The 20,164-nt window shown below is 39.4% G+C and overlaps 1 non-coding gene and 1 pseudogene across 1 annotated transcript; one reads left to right on the top strand and one right to left on the bottom strand.

Moving 5' to 3' along the window:
* The first annotated feature begins 11,119 nt into the window (after window positions 1–11,119).
* LOC135029316 (U1 spliceosomal RNA) lies at window positions 11,120–11,282 on the top strand. The gene has a single exon (XR_010225471.1). It is a non-coding gene; the product is annotated as a U1 spliceosomal RNA (small nuclear RNA).
* A 2,081-nt stretch (window positions 11,283–13,363) lies between these two features.
* On the bottom strand, window positions 13,364–13,542 carry LOC135029387 (U1 spliceosomal RNA; annotated as a pseudogene).
* Window positions 13,543–20,164: the final 6,622 nt, after the last annotated feature.

Genomic DNA, 20,164 nt, shown 5'->3' with positions numbered 1-20,164 from the left:
AAAGGCTAATAAGCATTCATCTAGAACGATTCCTAGAAACATTTTAAAAAGTCAATAATGTGGAGAGTTTTTGTAAGATGTTTCTTCCATCAACCAATGAAGAAACACATTGGTACTTTCCCATGATGAGTGAGTGCTTCAGGATCTTTTGCACTTACATGTGCAGCAGAGTACTGTAATGGAAGCATGCTGGGTCCATAACCCAGAGGTAGGCAGATTGAAACTATCCTCTGCTATATGCATTTTTTTTTGTTAATTAACGTAATCCAAAACTGGGATTGATATTTTTGCTCTTTTATTTTTACTTAAAGTACAATAACTTTTACCATTTTAATTTGTTTTAATAGTATATTGACAGTATTGTTTTCTTTCAAAAATCCACTTAATTTTCTTTACCCGATTATTAAAATGGTAATTGACAAAAACAAACTACATTGTCACCAGAAGAGCAATACAAAATGTACAAGTGATATATTAAAATCATCTTTCCAGCTTGAATTTCAATGATGCATTGGGGCAACGATTTTGTGAGAAACATCTTCACCCTTAAATAAAGATTTTCTTAATTCCTTACTTGTGTGCTAATTAGATATCACCTTGTTTTCACATTAAACAGACTTCCACATGAGAAAACAGTAAAGATGCAGTGGCGTTAATGTTTCCTGGTGTCAACCTGTATTATTTCCGTAGATATTGAAATGAGGATGCATCTTGCTGCCTTTCCAATGAAGCAAGTTTAATTTAGTAATAGGTGAAAAACCATCCCTACAAAGATGTTAATCAGATACTTGGCTTTGTGGACACTTTTCAGAGAACAAATTTGTTATCATAAAAATAAAGCCAGAAAATGAAGAGCTGTTTAATCACTCAATTGGATTTTTCTGCCAGCATTATTCTTTTTCTCTGCAACCCACTGCTAAATTGTGCTTCCTAGCTGTTTTTTTATAAAATCACTTAATCAAATCTAACTCTGATTACATCAGAGAAGGCCAGGTACCCTACACCATAACAGGGGGTTTGCAATTTTGACTTGTCTACTTAAATATCACCAAAATCTGATCACAAGGTCAATTATGTCCCTGGGAGGGATTGAACCACCAACCTTTTGATTAATAGCTGAACACACTAACCGATTGCGCCACAGAGACACTTTGCAAAAAGTCCATACTGACAAAGACTAATAAGCATTCATCTAGAACGTTTCCTAGAAAAACTTTAAAAAATCAATAATCTGGAGAGTTTTTGTAAGATGTTTCTTCCAGCAACCAATGAAGAAACACATTGGTACTTTCGCATGATGAGTGAGTGCTTCAGGATCTCTTGCACTTACATGTGCAGCAGAGTACTGCAATGAAAGCATGCTGGGCCCATAACCCAGAGGTAGGCAGATTGAAACTATCCTTTGCTATATGCATTTTTTTTTTGTTCATTAAAGTAATCCAAAACTGGGATTGATATTTTAGCTTTTATTTTTACTTAAAGTACAATAACTTTTACCATTTTAATTTGTTTTAATAGTATATTGACAGTATTGTTTTCTTTCAAAAATCCACTTAATTTTCTTTACCCTATTATTAAAATGGTAATTGACAAAAACAAACTACATTGTCACCAGAAGAGCAATACAAAATGTACAAGTGATATATTAAAATCATCTTTCCAGCTTGAATTTCAATGATGCATTGGGGCAACGATTTTGTGAGAAACATCTTCACCCTTAAATAAAGATTTTCTTAATTCCTTACCTGTGTGCTAATTAGATATCACCTTGTTTTCACATTAAACAGACTTCCACATGAGAAAGCAGCAAGGATGCAGTGGCGTTAATGTTTCCTGGTGTCAACCTGTATTATTTCAGTAGATATTGAAATGAGGATGCATCTTGCTGCCTTTCCAATGAAGCAAGTTTAATTTAGTAATAGGTGAAAAACCATCCCTACAAATATGTTAATCAGATACTTGGCTTTGTGGACACTTTTCAGAGAACAAATTAGTTAGCATAAAAATAAAGCCAGAAAATGAAGAGCTGTTTAATCACTCAATTGGATTTTTCTGCCAGCATATTTCTTTTTCTCTGCAACCCACTGCTAAATTGTGCTTCCTAGCTGTTTTTATAAAATCACTGAATCAAATCTAACTCTGATTACATCAGAGAAGGCCAGGTACCCTACACCATAACAGGGGGTTTGAAATTTTGACTTGTCTACTTAAAGATCACCAAAATCTGATAACAAGATCAATTAAGTCCCTGGGTGGGATTGAACCACCAACTTTTTGGTTAATAGCCTTACACACTAACTGATTGCGCCACAGTGACACTTTGCAAAAGTACTTACTGCCAAAGGCTAATAAGCATTCATCTAGAACGATTCCTAGAAACATTTTAAAAAGTCAATAATGTGGAGAGTTTTTGTAAGATGTTTCTTCCATCAACCAATGAAGAAACACATTGGTACTTTCCCATGATGAGTGAGTGCTTCAGGATCTCTTGCACTTACATGTGCAGCAGAGTACTGTTATGAAAGCATGCTGGGTCCATAACCCAGAGGTAGGCAGATTGAAACTATCCTCTGCTATATGCATTTTTTTTTTGTTAATTAAAGTAATCCAAAACTGGGATTGATATTTTTGCTCTTTTATTTTTACTTAAAGTACAATAACTTTTACCATTTTAATTTGTTTTAATAGTATATTGACAGTATTGTTTTCTTTCAAAAATCCAATTACTTTTCTTTACCCGATTATTAAAATGGTAATTGACAAAAACAAACTACATTGTCACCAGAAGAGCAATACAAAATGTACAAGTGATATATTAAAATCATCTTTCCAGCTTGAATTTCAATGATGCATTGGGGCAACGATTTTGTGAGAAACATCTTCACCCTTAAATAAAGATTTTCTTAATTCCTTACCTGTGTGCTAATTAGATATCACCTTGTTTTCACATTAAACAGACTTCCACATGAGAAAGCAGCAAGGATGCAGTGGCGTTAATGTTTCCTGGTGTCAACCTGTATTATTTCAGTAGATATTGAAATGAGGATGCATCTTGCTGCCTTTCCAATGAAGCAAGTTTAATTTAGTAATAGGTGAAAAACCATCCCTACAAATATGTTAATCAGATACTTGGCTTTGTGGACACTTTTCAGAGAACAAATTAGTTAGCATAAAAATAAAGCCAGAAAATGAAGAGCTGTTTAATCACTCAATTGGATTTTTTCTGCCAGCATATTTCTTTTTCTCTGCAACCCACTGCTAAATTGTGCTTCCTAGCTGTTTTTATAAAATCACTGAATCAAATCTAACTCTGATTACATCAGAGAAGGCCAGGTACCCTACACCATAACAGGGGGTTTGAAATTTTGACTTGTCTACTTAAAGATCACCAAAATCTGATAACAAGATCAATTAAGTCCCTGGGTGGGATTGAACCACCAACTTTTTGGTTAATAGCCTTACACACTAACTGATTGCGCCACAGTGACACTTTGCAAAAGTACTTACTGACAAAGGCTAATAAGCATTCATCTAGAACGATTCCTAGAAACATTTTAAAAAGTCAATAATGTGGAGAGTTTTTGTAAGATGTTTCTTCCATCAACCAATGAAGAAACACATTGGTACTTTCCCATGATGAGTGAGTGCTTCAGGATCTCTTGCACTTACATGTGCAGCAGAGTACTGTAATGGAAGCATGCTGGGTCCATAACCCAGAGGTAGGCAGATTGAAACTATCCTCTGCTATATGCATTTTTTTTTTGTTAATTAAAGTAATCCAAAACTGGGATTGATATTTTTGCTCTTTTATTTTTACTTAAAGTACATTAACTTTTACCATTTTAATTTGTTTTAATAGTATATTGACAGTATTGTTTTCTTTCAAAAATCCAATTAATTTTCTTTACCCGATTATTAAAATGGTAATTGACAAAAGCAAACTACATTGTCACCAGAAGAGCAATACAAAATGTACAAGTGATATATTAAAATCATCTTTCCAGCTTGAATTTCAATGATGCATTGGGGCAACGATTTTGTGAGAAACATCTTCACCCTTAAATAAAGATTTTCTTAATTCCTTACCTGTGTGCTAATTAGATATCACCTTGTTTTCACATTAAACAGACTTCCACATGAGAAAGCAGCAAGGATGCAGTGGCGTTAATGTTTCCTGGTGTCAACCTGTATTATTTCAGTAGATATTGAAATGAGGATGCATCTTGCTGCCTTTCCAATGAAGCAAGTTTAATTTAGTAATAGGTGAAAAACCATCCCTACAAAGATGTTAATTAGATACTTGGCTTTGTGGACACTTTTCAGAGAACAAATTTGTTAGCATAAAAATAAAGCCAGAAAATGAAGAGCTGTTTAATCACTCAATTGGATTTTTTTGCCAGCATATTTCTTTTTCTCTGCAACCCACTGCTAAATTGTGCTTCCTAGCTGTTTTTATAAAATCACTGAATCAAATCTAACTCTGATTACATCAGAGAAGGCCAGGTACCCTACACCATAACAGGGGTTTTCGAAATTTTGACTTGTCTACTTAAAGATCAACAAAATCTGATAACAAGGTCAATTACGTCCCTGGGTGGGATTGAACCACCAACCTTTTGGTTAATAGCCGTACACACTAACTGATTGCGCCACAGCGACACTTTGCAAAAGTACTTACTGACAAAGGCTAATAAGCATTCATCTAGAACGATTCCTAGAAACATTTTAAAAAGTCAATAATGTGGAGAGTTTTTGTAAGATGTTTCTTCCATCAACCAACGAAGAAACACATTGGTACTTTCCCATGATGAGTGAGTGCTTCAGGATCTCTTGCACTTACATGTGCAGCAGAGTACTGCATTGGAAACATGCTGGGCCCATAACCCAGAGGTAGGCAGAATGAAACTATCCTCTGCTATATGCATTTTTTATTGTTAATTAAAGTAATCCAAAACTGGGATTGATATTTTTGCTCTTTTATTTTTACTTAAAGTACAATAACTTTTACCATTTTAATTTGTTTTAATAGTATATTGACAGTATTGTTTTCTTTCAAAAATCCACTTAATTTTCTTTACCCTATTATTATAATGGTAATTGACAAAAACAAACTACATTGTCACCAGAAGAGCAATACAAAATGTACAAGTGATATATTAAAATCATCTTTCCAGCTTGAATTTCAATGATGCATTGGGGCAACGATTTTGTGAGAAACATCTTCACCCTTAAATAAAGATTTTCTTAATTCCTTACCTGTGTGCTAATTAGATATCACCTTGTTTTCACATTAAACAGACTTCCACATGAGAAAACAGCAAAGATGCAGTGGCGTTAATGTTTCCTGGTGTCAACCTGTATTATTTCCGTAGATATTGAAATGAGGATGCATCTTGCTGCCTTTCCAATGAAGCAAGTTTAATTTAGTAATAGGTTAAAAACCATCCCTACAAAGATGTTAATCAGACACTTGGCTTTGTGGACACTTTTCAGAGAACAAATTAGTTAGCATAAAAATAAAGCCAGAAAATGAAGAGCTGTTTAATCACTCAATTGGATTTTTCTGCCAGCATATTTCTTTTTCTCTGCAACCCACTGCTAAATTGTGCTTCCTAGCTGTTTTTTTATAAAATCACTTAATCAAATCTAACTCTGATTACATCAGAGAAGGCCAGGTACCCTACACCATAAGAGGGGGTTTGAAATTTTGACTTGTCTACTTAAAGATCACCAAAATCTGATAACAAGGTCAATTACATCCCTGGGTGGTATTGAACCACCAACCCTTTGATTAATAACCAAACACACTAACCGATTGCGCCACAGAGACACTTTGCAAACTTACATACTGACAAAGGCTAATAAGCATTCATCTAGAACGTTTCCTAGAAAAACTTTAAAAAGTCAATAATCTGGAGAGTTTTTGTAAGATGTTTCTTCCATCAACCAACGAAGAAACACATTGGTACTTTCCCATGATGAGTGAGTGCTTCAGGATCTCTTGCACTTACATGTGCAGCAGAGTACTGCATTGGAAACATGCTGGGCCCATAACCCAGAGGTAGGCAGATTGAAACTATCCTCTGCTATATGCATTTTTTATTGTTAATTAAAGTAATCCAAAACTGGGATTGATATTTTTGCTCTTTTATTTTTACTTAAAGTACAATAACTTTTACCATTTTAATTTGTTTTAATAGTATATTGACAGTATTGTTTTCTTTCAAAAATCCACTTAATTTTCTTTACCCTATTATTATAATGGTAATTGACAAAAACAAACTACATTGTCACCAGAAGAGCAATACAAAATGTACAAGTGATATATTAAAATCATCTTTCCAGCTTGAATTTCAATGATGCATTGGGGCAACGATTTTGTGAGAAACACCTTCACCCTTAAATAAAGATTTTCTTAATTCCTTACCTGTGTGCTAATTAGATATCACCTTGTTTTCACATTAAACAGACTTCCACATGCGAAAGCAGCAAGGATGCAGTGGCGTTAATGTTTCCTGGTGTCAACCTGTATTATTTCAGTAGACATTGAAATGAGGATGCATCTTGCTGCCTTTCCAATGAAGCAAGTTTAATTTAGTAATAGGTGAAAAACCATCCCTACAAAGATGTTAATCAGAGACTTGGCTTTGTGGACACTTTTCAGAGAACAAATTTGTTAGCATAAAAATAAAGCCAGAAAATGAAGAGCTGTTTAATCACTCAATTGGATTTTTTTGCCAGCATATTTCTTTTTCTCTGCAACTCACTGCTAAATTGTGCTTCCTAGCTGTTTTTATAAAATCACTGAATCAAATCTAACTCTGATTACATCAGAGAAGGCCAGGTACCCTACACCATAACAGCGGTTTTCGAAATTTTGACTTGTCTACTTAAAGATCAACAAAATCTGATAACAAGGTCAATTATGTCCCTGGGTGGGGTTGAACCAACAACCTTTTGGTTAATAGCCATACACACTAACTGATTGAGCCACAGCGACACTTTGCAAAAGTACTTACTGACAAAGGCTAATAAGCATTCATCTAGAACGTTTCCTATAAAAACTTTAAATAGTCAATAATCTGGAGAGTTTTTGTAAGATGTTTCTTCCATCAACCAATGAAGAAACACATTGGTACTTTCCCATGATGAGTGAGTGCTTCAGGATCTCTTGCACTTACATGTGCAGCAGAGTACTGTAATGGAAGCATGCTGGGTCCATAACCCAGAGGTAGGCAGATTGAAACTATCCTCTGCTATATGCATTTTTTTTGTTAATTAAAGTAATCCAAAACTGGGATTGATATTTGTGCTCTTTTATTTTTACTTAAAGTACAATAACTTTTACCATTTTAATTTGTTTTAATAGTATATTGACAGTATTGTTTTCTTTCAAAAATCCAATTAATTTTCTTTACCCGATTATTAAAATGGTAATTGACAAAAACAAACTACATTGTCACCAGAAGAGCAATACAAAATGTACAAGTGATATATTAAAATCATCTTTCCAGCTTGAATTTCAATGATGCATTGGGGCAACGATTTTGTGAGAAACATCTTCACCCTTAAATAAAGATTTTCTTAATTCCTTACCTGTGTGCTAATTAGATATCACCTTGTTTTCACATTAAACAGACTTCCACATGAGAAAACAGCAAAGATGCAGTGGCGTTAATGTTTCCTGGTGTCAACCTGTATTATTTCCGTAGATATTGAAATGAGGATGCATCTTGCTGCCTTTCCAATGAAGCAAGTTTAATTTAGTAATAGGTGAAAAACCATCCCTACAAAGATGTTAATCAGACACTTGGCTTTGTGGACACTTTTCAGAGAACAAATTAGTTAGCATAAAAATAAAGCCAGAAAATGAAGAGCAGTTTCATCACTCAATTGGATTTTTCTGCCAGCATATTTCTTTTTCTCTGCAACCCACTGCTAAATTGTGCTTCCTAGCTGTTTTTTTATAAAATCACTTAATCAAATCTAACTCTGATTACATCAGAGAAGGCCAGGTACCCTACACCATAAGAGGGAGTTTGAAATTTTGACTAGTCTACTTAAAGATCACCAAAATCTGATAACAAGGTCAATTACATCCCTGGGTGGGATTGAACCACCAACCCTTTGATTAATAACCAAACACACTAACCGATTGCGCCACAGAGACACTTTGCAAACTTACATACTGACAAAGGCTAATAAGCATTCATCTAGAACGTTTCCTAGAAAAACTTTAAAAAGTCAATAATCTGGAGAGTTTTTGTAAGATGTTTCTTCCATCAACCAACGAAGAAACACATTGGTACTTTCCTATGATGAGTGAGTGCTTCAGGATCTCTTGCACTTACATGTGCAGCAGAGTACTGCATTGGAAACATGCTGGGCCCATAACCCAGAGGTAGGCAGATTGAAACTATCCTCTGCTATATGCATTTTTTATTGTTAATTAAAGTAATCCAAAACTGGGATTGATATTTTTGCTCTTTTATTTTTACTTTAAAGTACAATAACTTTTACCATTTTAATTTGTTTTAATAGTATATTGACAGTATTGTTTTCTTTCAAAAATCCACTTAATTTTCTTTACCCTATTTTTATAATGGTAATTGACAAAAACAAACTACATTGTCACCAGAAGAGCAATACAAAATGTACAAGTGATATATTAAAATCATCTTTCCAGCTTGAATTTCAATGATGCATTGGGGCAACGATTTTGTGAGAAACATCTTCACCCTTAAATAAAGATTTTCTTAATTCCTTACCTGTGTGCTAATTAGATATCACCTTGTTTTCACATTAAACAGCCTTCCACATGCGAAAGCAGCAAGGATGCAGTGGCGTTAATGTTTCCTGGTGTCAACCTGTATTATTTCAGTAGACATTGAAATGAGGATGCATCTTGCTGCCTTTCCAATGAAGCAAGTTTAATTTAGTAATAGGTGAAAAACCATCCCTACAAAGGTGTTAATCAGAGACTTGGCTTTGTGGACACTTTTCAGAGAACAAATTTGTTAGCATAAAAATAAAGCCAGAAAATGAAGAGCTGTTTAATCACTCAATTGGATTTTTTTGCCAGCATATTTCTTTTTCTCTGCAACTCACTGCTAAATTGTGCTTCCTAGCTGTTTTTATAAAATCACTGAATCAAATCTAACTCTGATTACATCAGAGAAGGCCAGGTACCCTACACCATAACAGGGGGTTTGAAATTTTGACTTGTCTACTTAAAGATCACCAAAATCTGATAACAAGGTCAATTACGTCCCTGGGTGGGATTGAACCACCAACCTTTTGGTTAATAACCATACACACAGACTGATTGCGCCACAGCGACACTTTGCAAAAGTACATACTGACAAATGCTAATAAGCATTCATCTAGAACGTTTCCTAGAAACATTTTAAAAAGTCAATAATGTGGAGAGTTTTTGTAAGATGTTTCTTCCATCAACCAATGAAGAAACACATTGGAACTTTCCCATGATAAGTGAGTGCTTCAGGACCTCTTGCACTTACATGTGCAGCAGAGTACTGTAATGGAAGCATGCTGGGTCCATAACCCAGAGGTAGGCAGATTGAAACTATCCTCTGCTATATGCATTTTTTTTTGTTAATTAAAGTAATCCAAAACTGGGATTGATATTTTTGCTCTTTTATTTTTACTTAAAGTACAATAACTTTTACCATTTTAATTTGTTTTAATAGTATATTGACAGTATTGTTTTCTTTCAAAAATCCAATTAATTTTCTTTACCCGATTATTAAAATGGTAATTGACAAAAACAAACTACATTGTCACCAGAAGAGCAATACAAAATGTACAAGTGATATATTAAAATCATCTTTCCAGCTTGAATTTCAATGATGCATTGGGGCAACGATTTTGTGAGAAACATCTTCACCCTTTAATAAAGATTTTCTTAATTCCTTACCTGTGTGCTAATTAGATATCACCTTGTTTTCACATTAAACAGACTTCCACATGAGAAAGCAGCAAGGATGCAGTGGCGTTAATGTTTCCTGGTGTCAACCTGTATTATTTCAGTAGATATTGAAATGAGGATGCATCTTGCTGCCTTTCCAATGAAGCAAGTTTAATTTAGTAATAGGTGAAAAACCATCCAAGAGCTGTTTAATCACTCAATTGGATTTTTTTGCCAGCATATTTCTTTTTCTCTGCAACCCACTGCTAAATTGTGCTTCCTAGCTGTTTTTATAAAATCACTGAATCAAATCTAACTCTGATTACATCAGAGAAGTCTAAATACCTAACACCATAACAGGGGGTTTGAAATTTTGACTTGTCTACTTAAAGATCACCAAAATCTGATAACAAAGTCAATTACATCCCTGGGTGGGATTGAACCACCAACCTTTTGGTTAATAGCCATACACACTAACTGATTGCGCCACAGCGACACTTTGCAAAATTACATACTGACAAAGGCTAATAAACAATCATCTAGAACGTTTCCTAGAAAAACTTTAAAAAGTCAATAATCTGGAGTGTTTTTGTAAGATGTTTCTGCCATCAACCAATGAAGAAACACATTGGTACTTTCCCATGATGAGTGAGTGCTTCAGGATCTCTTGCACTTACATGTGCAGCAGAGTACTGCAATGGAAGCATGCTGGGCCCATAACCCAGAGGTAGAAAGATTGAAACTATCCTCTGCTATATGCATTTTTTTTGTTAATTAAAGTAATCCAAAACTGGGATTGATATTTTTGCTCTTTTATTTTTACTTAAAGTACAATAACTTTTACCATTTTAATTTGTTTTAATAGTATATTGACAGTATTGTTTTCTTTCAAAAATTCACTTAATTTTCTTTTCTGTGTGCTAATTAGATATCACCTTGTTTTCACATTAAATAGACTTCCACATGAGAAAGCAGCAAGGATGCAGTGGCGTTAATGTTTCCTGGTGGTAGTGGGGTACTGTGTTTGTGCTTTCCTCTGGTCAGCTCTGGTAAAAGTCAGATTTCTTTGTCTCAGATCTTCCTCTAGCCTTGTTCTTCTTTCGAGAGTTCCCTTGTGCTGCCTCAGTTGGATCTCCTTCACTTGACAGGGGGGTACACGAGCAGCGACCCTCCCCAGCACTAGCCCAACTCCTACTTACCTGCCAGGTGAGATACTATGATCAGGAAGGTGCTTCTCCCAGGGAAAGGCTCACCCATTGCACTCTGGGTGTGCTGCTCCTGCGATTTCCCCAAATGTGGGAAACTTGACTGCATAATTTGTGTTTCCCCTGGTCGGCTCTCGTATAATTCAGATCTCTTTGTCTCAGGTCTCTCTCCAGCCTAGTTTGCTGTCTGTTTCCACTTCTCTTTTCTTAAACCGCTCCCTTCTATTCCCTTGTGCACCTTAATTAAATCTAACTCTGATTACGTCAGAGAAGGCCAGGTACCCTACACCATAAGAGGGGGTTTGAAATTTTGACTTGTCTACTTAAAGATCACCAAAATCTGATCACAAGGTCAATTACATCACTGGGTGGGAACCTTTTGGTTAATAGCCCATGTAAGTGCAAGAGATCCTGAAGCACTCACTCAACATGGGAATGTACCAATGTGTTTCTTACAAAAATTCTCCAGATTATTGACTTTTTAAAGTTTTTCTAGGAAACGTTCTAGATGAATGCTTATTAGCCTTTGTCAGTATGTACTTTTGCAAAGTGTCGCTGTGGCGCAATCAGTTAGTGTGTATGGCTATTAACCTAAAGGTTGGTGATTCAATCCCACCCAGGGACGTAATAGACCTTGTTATCAGATTTTGGTGATCTTTAAGTAGACAAGTCAAAATTTCAAACCCCCTCTTATGGTGTAGGGTACCCGGCCTTCTCTGATGTAATCAGAATTAGATTTGATTAAGTGATTTTATAAAAAACAGCTAGGAAGCACAATTTAGCAGTGGGTTGCAGAGAAAAAAAATTATGCTGGCAGAAAAGTCCAATTGAGTGATTAAACAGCTCTTCATTTTCTGATTTTATGTTTATGCTAACAAATTTGCTCTCTGAAAAGTGTCCACAAAGCCAAGTCTCTGATTAACACCTTTGTAGGAATGGTTTTTCACCTATTACTGAATTAAACTTGCTTCATTGGAAAGGCAGCAAGATGCATCCTCATTTCAATGTCTACTGAAATAATACAGGTTGACACCAGGAAACATAAACGTCACTGCATCCTTGCTGCTTCCTCATGGGGAAGTCTGTTTAATGTGAAAACAAGGTGATATCTAATCAGCACACAGGTAAGGAATTAAGAAAATCTTTCTTTATGGGTGAAGATGTTTCTCACAAAATTGTTGCACCAAGGCATCATTGAAATTCAAGCTGGAAAGATGATTTTAATATATCACTTGTACATTTTGTACTGCTCTTCTGGTGACAATGTAGATTGTTTTTGTCAATTACCATTTTAATAATCGGGTAAAGAAAATTAATTGGATTTTTGAAAGAAAACAATACTGTCAATATACTATTAAAACAAATTAAAACAGTAAAAGTTATTGTACTTTAAGTAAAAATAAAAGAGCCAAAATATCAATCCCAGTTTTGGATTACTTTAATTAACAAAAAAAATGCATATAGCAGAGGACAGTTGCAATCTGCCTACCTCTGGGTTATAGGCCCAGCATGCTTCCATTGTAGTCCTTTGCTGCACATGTAAGTGCAAGAGATCCTGAAGCACTCACTCATCATGGGGAAGTACCAATGTGTTTCTTCATTGGTTGATGGAAGGAACATCTTACAAAAACTCTCCAGATTATTGACTTTTTAAAGTTTTTCTAGGAAACGTTCTAGATGAATGCTTATTAACCTTTGTCAGTATGTACTTTTGCAAAGTGTCTCTGAGGCGCAAACAGTTAGCGTGTTCAGTTGTTAACCAAAAGGTTGGTGGTTCAATCCCACCTAGGGACGTAATTGACCTCGTTATCAGATTTTGGTGATCTTTAAGTAGACAAGTAAAAATTTCAAACCACCTCTTATGGTGTAGGGTACCTGGCCTTCTCTGATGTAATCAGAGTTAGATTTGATTAAGTGATTTTATAAAAAAAACAGCCACGAAGCACAATTTAGCAGTGGGTTGCAGAGAAAAAGAAATATGCTGGCAGAAAAATCCAATTGAGTGATTAAACAGCTCTTCATTTTCTGGCTTTATTTTTATGCTAACAAATTTGTGCTCTGAAAAGTGTCCACAAAGCCAAGTATCTGATTAACACCTTTGTAGGGATGGTTTTTCACCTATTATTAAATTAAACTTGCTTCATTGGAAAGGCAGCAAGTGATGTCATCCAAGCAGTGGGTCAAAGTTGGCTTCAAACCTCGTCTGCTTATGAAAAGAGAAAAGGGGTATGCAGGGCATGGTGGCCTTTTGCGGTGCTTGGATGACCCCTAGTTCGCATTAAATAATGCAGTCGAGTTTCCCACATTTGGGGAAATCACAGGGGTCAGCATACCCAGAATGCAATGAATGAACCGCACCCTGGGAGAACAGTCTTCATGACCATGGCATCTCCTATGCAAAATAAGTATGATTTGGGATAGGGCTGGGGAGGGCCGCTGCTCAGGCACATCTCTGTCAAGTAAAGGAGATTCAACTGAGGCAGCACAAGGGAACTCTCATCTGGGGACAACAACTGCAGGGAGAACACATATTTTCAGATGAACATGGGAGGGCAGAAGGCTGCCTAATACTGAAGCACCCCCAAACAACAAACCAAATGCAACAACTAGTGCAAGCATTCCTGGGGGAAGGCCTGCAGCAGATGGATTTGCATATGGCGATGTCATCCAAGCAGTGGGTCAAAGTTGGCTTCAACCCTCGTCTGCATATGAAAAGAGAAAAGGGGCGTGCAGGGCATGGCGGCCTTTTGCGGCACTTGGATGACCCCTAGTTTGCATTAAACACCTCCACCCTCCGTCGGTGTGGGGCTCATGTTGGCTATGCCCCAGCCCCTGAAGCATTCAAGCTGATTTCTTGCAGCAGCTGGGCACTGTAACAGCTCCAGAGCTGCTCTGTAAGGCAAGTAAAAGGGTGTGGGCCCTGCAGCACTACCTGTAGTTCGCATTGTGCAAGACCCCTAGTTCGCATTAAACACCCCCACCCTCCTTCGGTGTGGGGCTCATGTTGGCCATGCCCCAGCCCCTGAAGCATTCACGCTGATTTCTTGCAGCAGCTGGGCACTGTAACAGCTCAAGAGCTGCTCTGTAAGGCAAGTAAAAGGGTGTGGGCCCTGCAGCACTACCTGTAGTTTGCATTGTGCATTGGAAGGCACAAAGTAAGCTTACGGGAGGAGAAGTCAGGATAGTGCACAAGGGTATAGACGGGAGGGGCTCAAGAAAAAAGAAGTGGAAACAGACAGCAAACTAGGCTTCCAATGCACAATGCAAACTACAGGTAGTGCTGCAGGGCCCACACCCTTTTACTTGCCTTACAGAGCAGCTCTGGAGCTGTTTAATCACTCAATTGGATTTTTCTGCCAGCATAATTTTTCTCTTACGTCCTAGAGGATGCTGGGGACTCCGTAAGGACCATGGGGGATAGACGGGCTCCGCAGGAGACATGGGCACTTAAAGAAAGACTTTAGATCTGGGTGTGCACTGGCTCCTCCCTCTATGCCCCTCCTCCAGACCTCAGTTTACTACTGTGCCCAGAGGAGACTGGGTGCTTTTCAGGGAGCTCTCCTGAGTTTCCTGACAGAAAGTATATTTGTTAGATTTTTTTATTTTCAGGGAGCCTGCTGGCAACAGACTCCCTGCATCGAGGGGCGGAGGGGAGAGATGCACACCTACTTCTGTGAGTTGATAGGCTCTGCTTCTTAGGCTACTGTACAGCATTAGCTCCAGAGGGATCGGTACGCAGGTCTCACCCTCGCCGTCCGTCCCAGAGCCGCGCCGCCGTCCCCCTCGCAGAGCCGGAAGATAGAAGCCGGGTGAGTATGAGAAGAAAAGAAGACTTCAGAGGCGGCGGAAGACTTCATGATCTTCACTGAGGTAACGCACAGCAGTAAAGCTGTGCTCCATTGCTCCCATACACCTCACACACGGCAGTCAGTGTAAGGGTGAAGGGCTCAGGGGGGACTCCCTGGGCAGCAATATAGACCTCTCTTTGGCAAAATAAATATATATGCAGCTAGGCACTGTATATATATATATAAGAGCCCCCGCCATTTTTTTTACTATATTTGAGCGGGACAGAAGCCCGTCGCTGAGGGGGTGGGGCTTCTCCCTCAGCACTCACCAGCACCATTTTCTCCACAGCACCGCTGAGGGGAAGCTCCACGGACTCTCCCCTGCTTATACCACGGTAGAAAGAGGGTCTTAAAGAAGAGGGGGGCACATAATTAGGCGCATATATATATGGAAATACAGCGCTACTGGGTAAACATAAAATTATTGTGTTTTTTTCCTGGGTCATATAGCGCTGGGGTGTGTGCTGGCATACTCTCTCTCTCTGTCTCTCCAAAGGGCCTTGTTGGGGAACTGTCCTCAGATAAGAGGATTCCCTGAGTGTATGGTGTGTCGGTACACGTGTGTCGACATGTCTGAGGTAGAAGGCTCTCCTAGAGAGGAGCAGGAGCAAATTAATGTGGTGTCTCCATCGACAACGCCGACACCTGACTGAATGGATATGTGAAATGTTTTAAGTGCTAATGTAAACTTATTACACAAGAGATTAGACAAAGCTGAAGCTAGGGAACAGTCAGGGAGTCAACCCATGCCTGTCCCTATGTCGCAGGGACCTTCGGGGTCTCAAAAGCGCCCACTATCCCAAATAGTTGACACAGATACCGACACGGATTCTGACTCCAGTGTCGACTACGATGATGCAAAGTTACAGCCAAAATTGGCTAAATGTATTCGATATATGATTATTGCAATAAAAGATGTTTTGCACATCACAGAGTCCCCTGTCCCTGACACGAGGGTACACATCTATAAGGGAAAGAAACCTGAGATAACCTTTCCCCCCTCACATGAGTTGAACGAATTATGTGAAAAAGCTTGGGAATCTCCAGACAAAAAGCTGCAGATTCCCAAAAGGATTCTTATGGCGTATCCTTTCCCGCCAATGGACAGGATACGGTGGGAATCCTCCCCTAGGGTGGATAAAGCATTGACACGCTTATCCAAAAAGGTAGCGCTGCCATCCCAGGATACGGCTACCATCAGGGACCATGCTGACCGCAAGCAGGAGGTTACCCTAAAGTCCATTTACACACATTCTGGTACCTTACTCAGACCGGCAATTGCGTCGGCCGGGGTTGTAGCGCGGTGGCAGCATGGACAGATACCTTATCAGCAGAGATTGAGACCCTAGATAAGGATGCTATGTTATTGACCATAGGGCATATAAAAGATGCTGTCCTATATATAAGAGATGCTCAAAGTGACATTAGTCTACTGGGTTCTAGAATAAACGCTATGTCAATTTCTGCTAGACGAGTCCTATGGACCCGGCAATGGACAGGTGATGCCGACTCAAAAAGGTATATGGAGGTTTTACCTTACAGGGGTGAGGAATTGTTTGGGGAAGGTCTCTCGGACCTAGTCTCCACAGCTACAGCTGGTAAATCAAATTTTTTGCCTTATATTCCCTCACAGCCTAAGAAAGCACCACATTATCAAATGCAGTCCTTTCGATCACAGAGAAACAAGAAAGTACGAGGTGTGTCCTTTCTTGCCAGAGGTAAGGGCAGAGGGAAGAAGCTGCACAACACAGCTAGTTCCCAGGAACAGAAGTCCTCCCCGGCCTCTACAAAATCCACCGCATGACGCTGGGGCTCCGCTAAAGGAGTCCGCCCAGTTGGGGGCACGTCTTCGAGTTTTCAGCCACATCTGGGTTCATTCGCAGGTGGATCCCTAGGCAATAGAAATTGTTTCTCAGGGTTACAAGCTGAAATTCGAAGAGGTGCCTCCTCGCCGGTTTTTCAAATCGGCCCTACCATCTTCTCCCCAGGAAAGGGAGATAGTGTTAAATGCAATTCACAAATTGTATCTTCAACAGGTGGTGGTCAAGGTTCCCCTGCTTCAACAAGGAAATGGAAATTATTCGACCCTGTTTGTAGTCCCAAAACCGGACGGTTTGGTCAGACCCATATTAAATTTAAAATCCCTGAACCTATACTTGAAAAGGTTCAAGTTCAAGATGGAATCGCTAAGAGCGGTCATCGCCAGCCTAGAAGGGGGGGATTTTATGATATCTCTGGACATAAAGGATGCATACCTTCATGTACTCATTTATCCACCTCATCAGGCGTACCTAAGATTTGCGGTACAGTATTGTCATTACCAATTTCAGACGTTGCCGTTTGGTCTCTCCAGAATTTTCTCCGAGAATTTTCACCAAGGTAATGACGGAAATTATGGTGCTCCTGCGAAAGCAAGGTGTCACAATTATCCCGTACTTGAACGATCTCCTCATAAAAGCGAGATCAAGAGAGCAGTTGCTGAACAGCGTATAACTTTCACTGAAGGTGTTACAGCAACACGGCTGGATTCTCAATATCCCGAAGTCGCAGTTGGTTCCTACGACTCGTCTGACTTTGCTTGGGCATTATTCTGGATACGGACCAGAAAAGGGTTTATCTTCCGATAGAAAAGGCCCAGGAACTCATGACTCTGGTCAGGAACCTATTGAAACCAAAACAGGTGTCAGTGCATCACTGCACTCGAGTCCTGGGAATGATGGTGGCATCATACGAGGCCATTCCCTTCGGCAGGTTCCATGCGAGGATCTTGCAATGGGACCTACTGGACAAGTGGTCCGGGTCACATCTACAGATTCATCAGTTGATCACCCTGTCCCCCAGGGCCAGGGTATCTCTCCTGTGGTGGCTGCAGAGTGCTCACCTTCTAGAGGGCCGCAGGTTCGGCATTCAGGACTGGATCCTGGTGACCACGAACGCGAGCCTCCGAGGTTGGGGAGCAGCCACACAGGGAAGAAATTTCCAAGGTCTTTGGTCAAGTCAGGAGACTTGTCTTCACATCAACATCCTGGAGCTAAGGGCCATATACAACGCCCTATGTCAAGCGGAGACCTTACTTCGCGACCAACCAGTTCTGATCCAGTCAGACAACGTCACCGCACTAGTTCATGTAAACCGCCAAGGCGGCACAAGGAGCAGAGTGGCGATGGCGGAAGCCACCAGAATTCTTCGCTGGGCGGAGAATCATGTAAGCTGTCAAAGTCAGAAAAATATCACGATGCACACTGCCATATTTGCACCTCATATGTGTCCCTGCTGCGCATGCGTGCGCTCTCCCGTGCGTGCGCATACTCGCTGTTGCGGGCACCCGCAGGCGCACGGTATGCGCATTTACGGTAGAGATTGTGTGCGTCTAGCGGGCGACTCTTTCGTTACATATTTTCACCATATAATGCATTTTGTAGATTATGGTCCCTTTGATAGAGTCTGAAAGTTTAGTTAATGTAGTATGTTCCTGGACAGAGAGATCCCTCATTGTTTGATACGAAGGGTCAGACAGGAGTAATACAGTGGTGTTTAGTATCCATCGGAAGAGTATTTAATTAGCAATATTCCGGTGTTGGTTTGAAGCGGATCAATCGCTCGTGCGAATAGTTATGGACATAAGAAGTTTATGAACATTTACTGTATTTGCACTTACTTATCCATGCGGCGGGAAACCCAGTTTCCCTCCCACCTGAGCTGTTGGAAATAGTCACAGCCCACCTGTATGAATCAACCTATGACCTTTTGTTATAATGCGAAGACGAATTCCTGTGTCCAATGAACAATGAGATTGTAGGGACCATTGAATTGTATTGTGTGTGGGGCATAAATAGACAGGCCGATCACATCCAGCACTCACTCTTCATCGGTTATCATTGCTGAAAATCGGGAGCTGGATGTCCAGAGGCGCATGCGATCGTTTCCTTTGTGCGTAAGTTTTCTCCGTAATCATATTGTCTTTTCTTGTTATTATGGGCCATATCTTTCTCTCTCTCTCTTCTCTTTCTCTCATTTTCTCTTAAACGTACTTGTATTGTATTTACTGTGTAGTTACCTGGTTAGTTAGTCTATGTTATATTGTAGTGTATGACTTGTATTGTATTAATTCTTTTGCAAGTATAACATTCATAATATATATATTAGGCGTTGGACCCTAAGCACGGTATTTGTGTATTTCTTATAGTGTTAAGTATTCTCAGAGCGTCGGTGACGCTCGAACAGCTTTTGAGTTAATAAGGTTATACAGTGTTGCATTTACACCCTATCTCTACACTAAGGTTTTACAGCAAATTACATTGTTTGTGGTTTAGACATAAAGGTTTAACATTGTGAGCGTCGGCGCCGCTCGTGATCTCCTCGTGGTCTCGAGCGTCCGCTACGCTGATAGCGTAGCATTACGGTAGTCGCTCACCTATAAGTGTGCCCGATACCAACAGCGTATTCTCGTGAGCGTCTGTATCGCTTGAGCAGCCCGCTCCCGATACAGCGTCCGTTACGCTATAGCGAACCATTACGTTAGTCAGCAGCCAATAGCGTGCCTGCCTGTGATCTCTTGGCCGTGAGCGAACGTGACGCTTGAGCGTCTCGACCACGGCTAAGCGATTGTTACGCAACGAGCGTACCCTTACGGTACTCCATACGCAAATAGCGTACAGTGTTCTTAGACCTCACAAAGGGTTTTAAATAAGATAAATATTTAGCTTTATCAATTGGCGGCTCGTCCTGTCCTTCACATATCTCTGCTAGGTAATTTCAGCAGACATTATCCATCAGCAAAGGGCGGGAGATCATATTCTTCGCAGTGCTGACGGGATAAGCGTCTGTTTCGCTTAGTAAAGGGTGCTGAAGGAATCCGGGAACCGGAGGTAAGAACAACACACTAGTGTCTTTTAAAACTGTTTATTTCTATCTTGCGTACGCACACACGCATATCTGCATTTCTTTTTCATTCGTGTATTTTCATATATCACTCTCCTGTTTGCCATTTTATAATTGATAAAACGTGCTAAGAGAGATTTGTCGCTATTTCATAGTTAAAGTGTAAAAGTAATGCGTTAAGGGATAAAGTGTAAAGCACACACGCAGCTCTACCTAAAGGTAAAAGGAGAGATTGGTGTGTTGCACGGTAGACGACTGAGGATCATCTACATTGATAAAACGTGTTAGTTGTGTTACGGTGG

This window comes from Pseudophryne corroboree, unplaced genomic scaffold (genome assembly GCF_028390025.1).
Source record: "Pseudophryne corroboree isolate aPseCor3 unplaced genomic scaffold, aPseCor3.hap2 scaffold_485, whole genome shotgun sequence".
In the NCBI taxonomy this organism is placed as follows: Eukaryota; Metazoa; Chordata; class Amphibia; order Anura; family Myobatrachidae; genus Pseudophryne; species Pseudophryne corroboree.
This window is presented reverse-complemented; position numbering and strand designations above follow the sequence as displayed.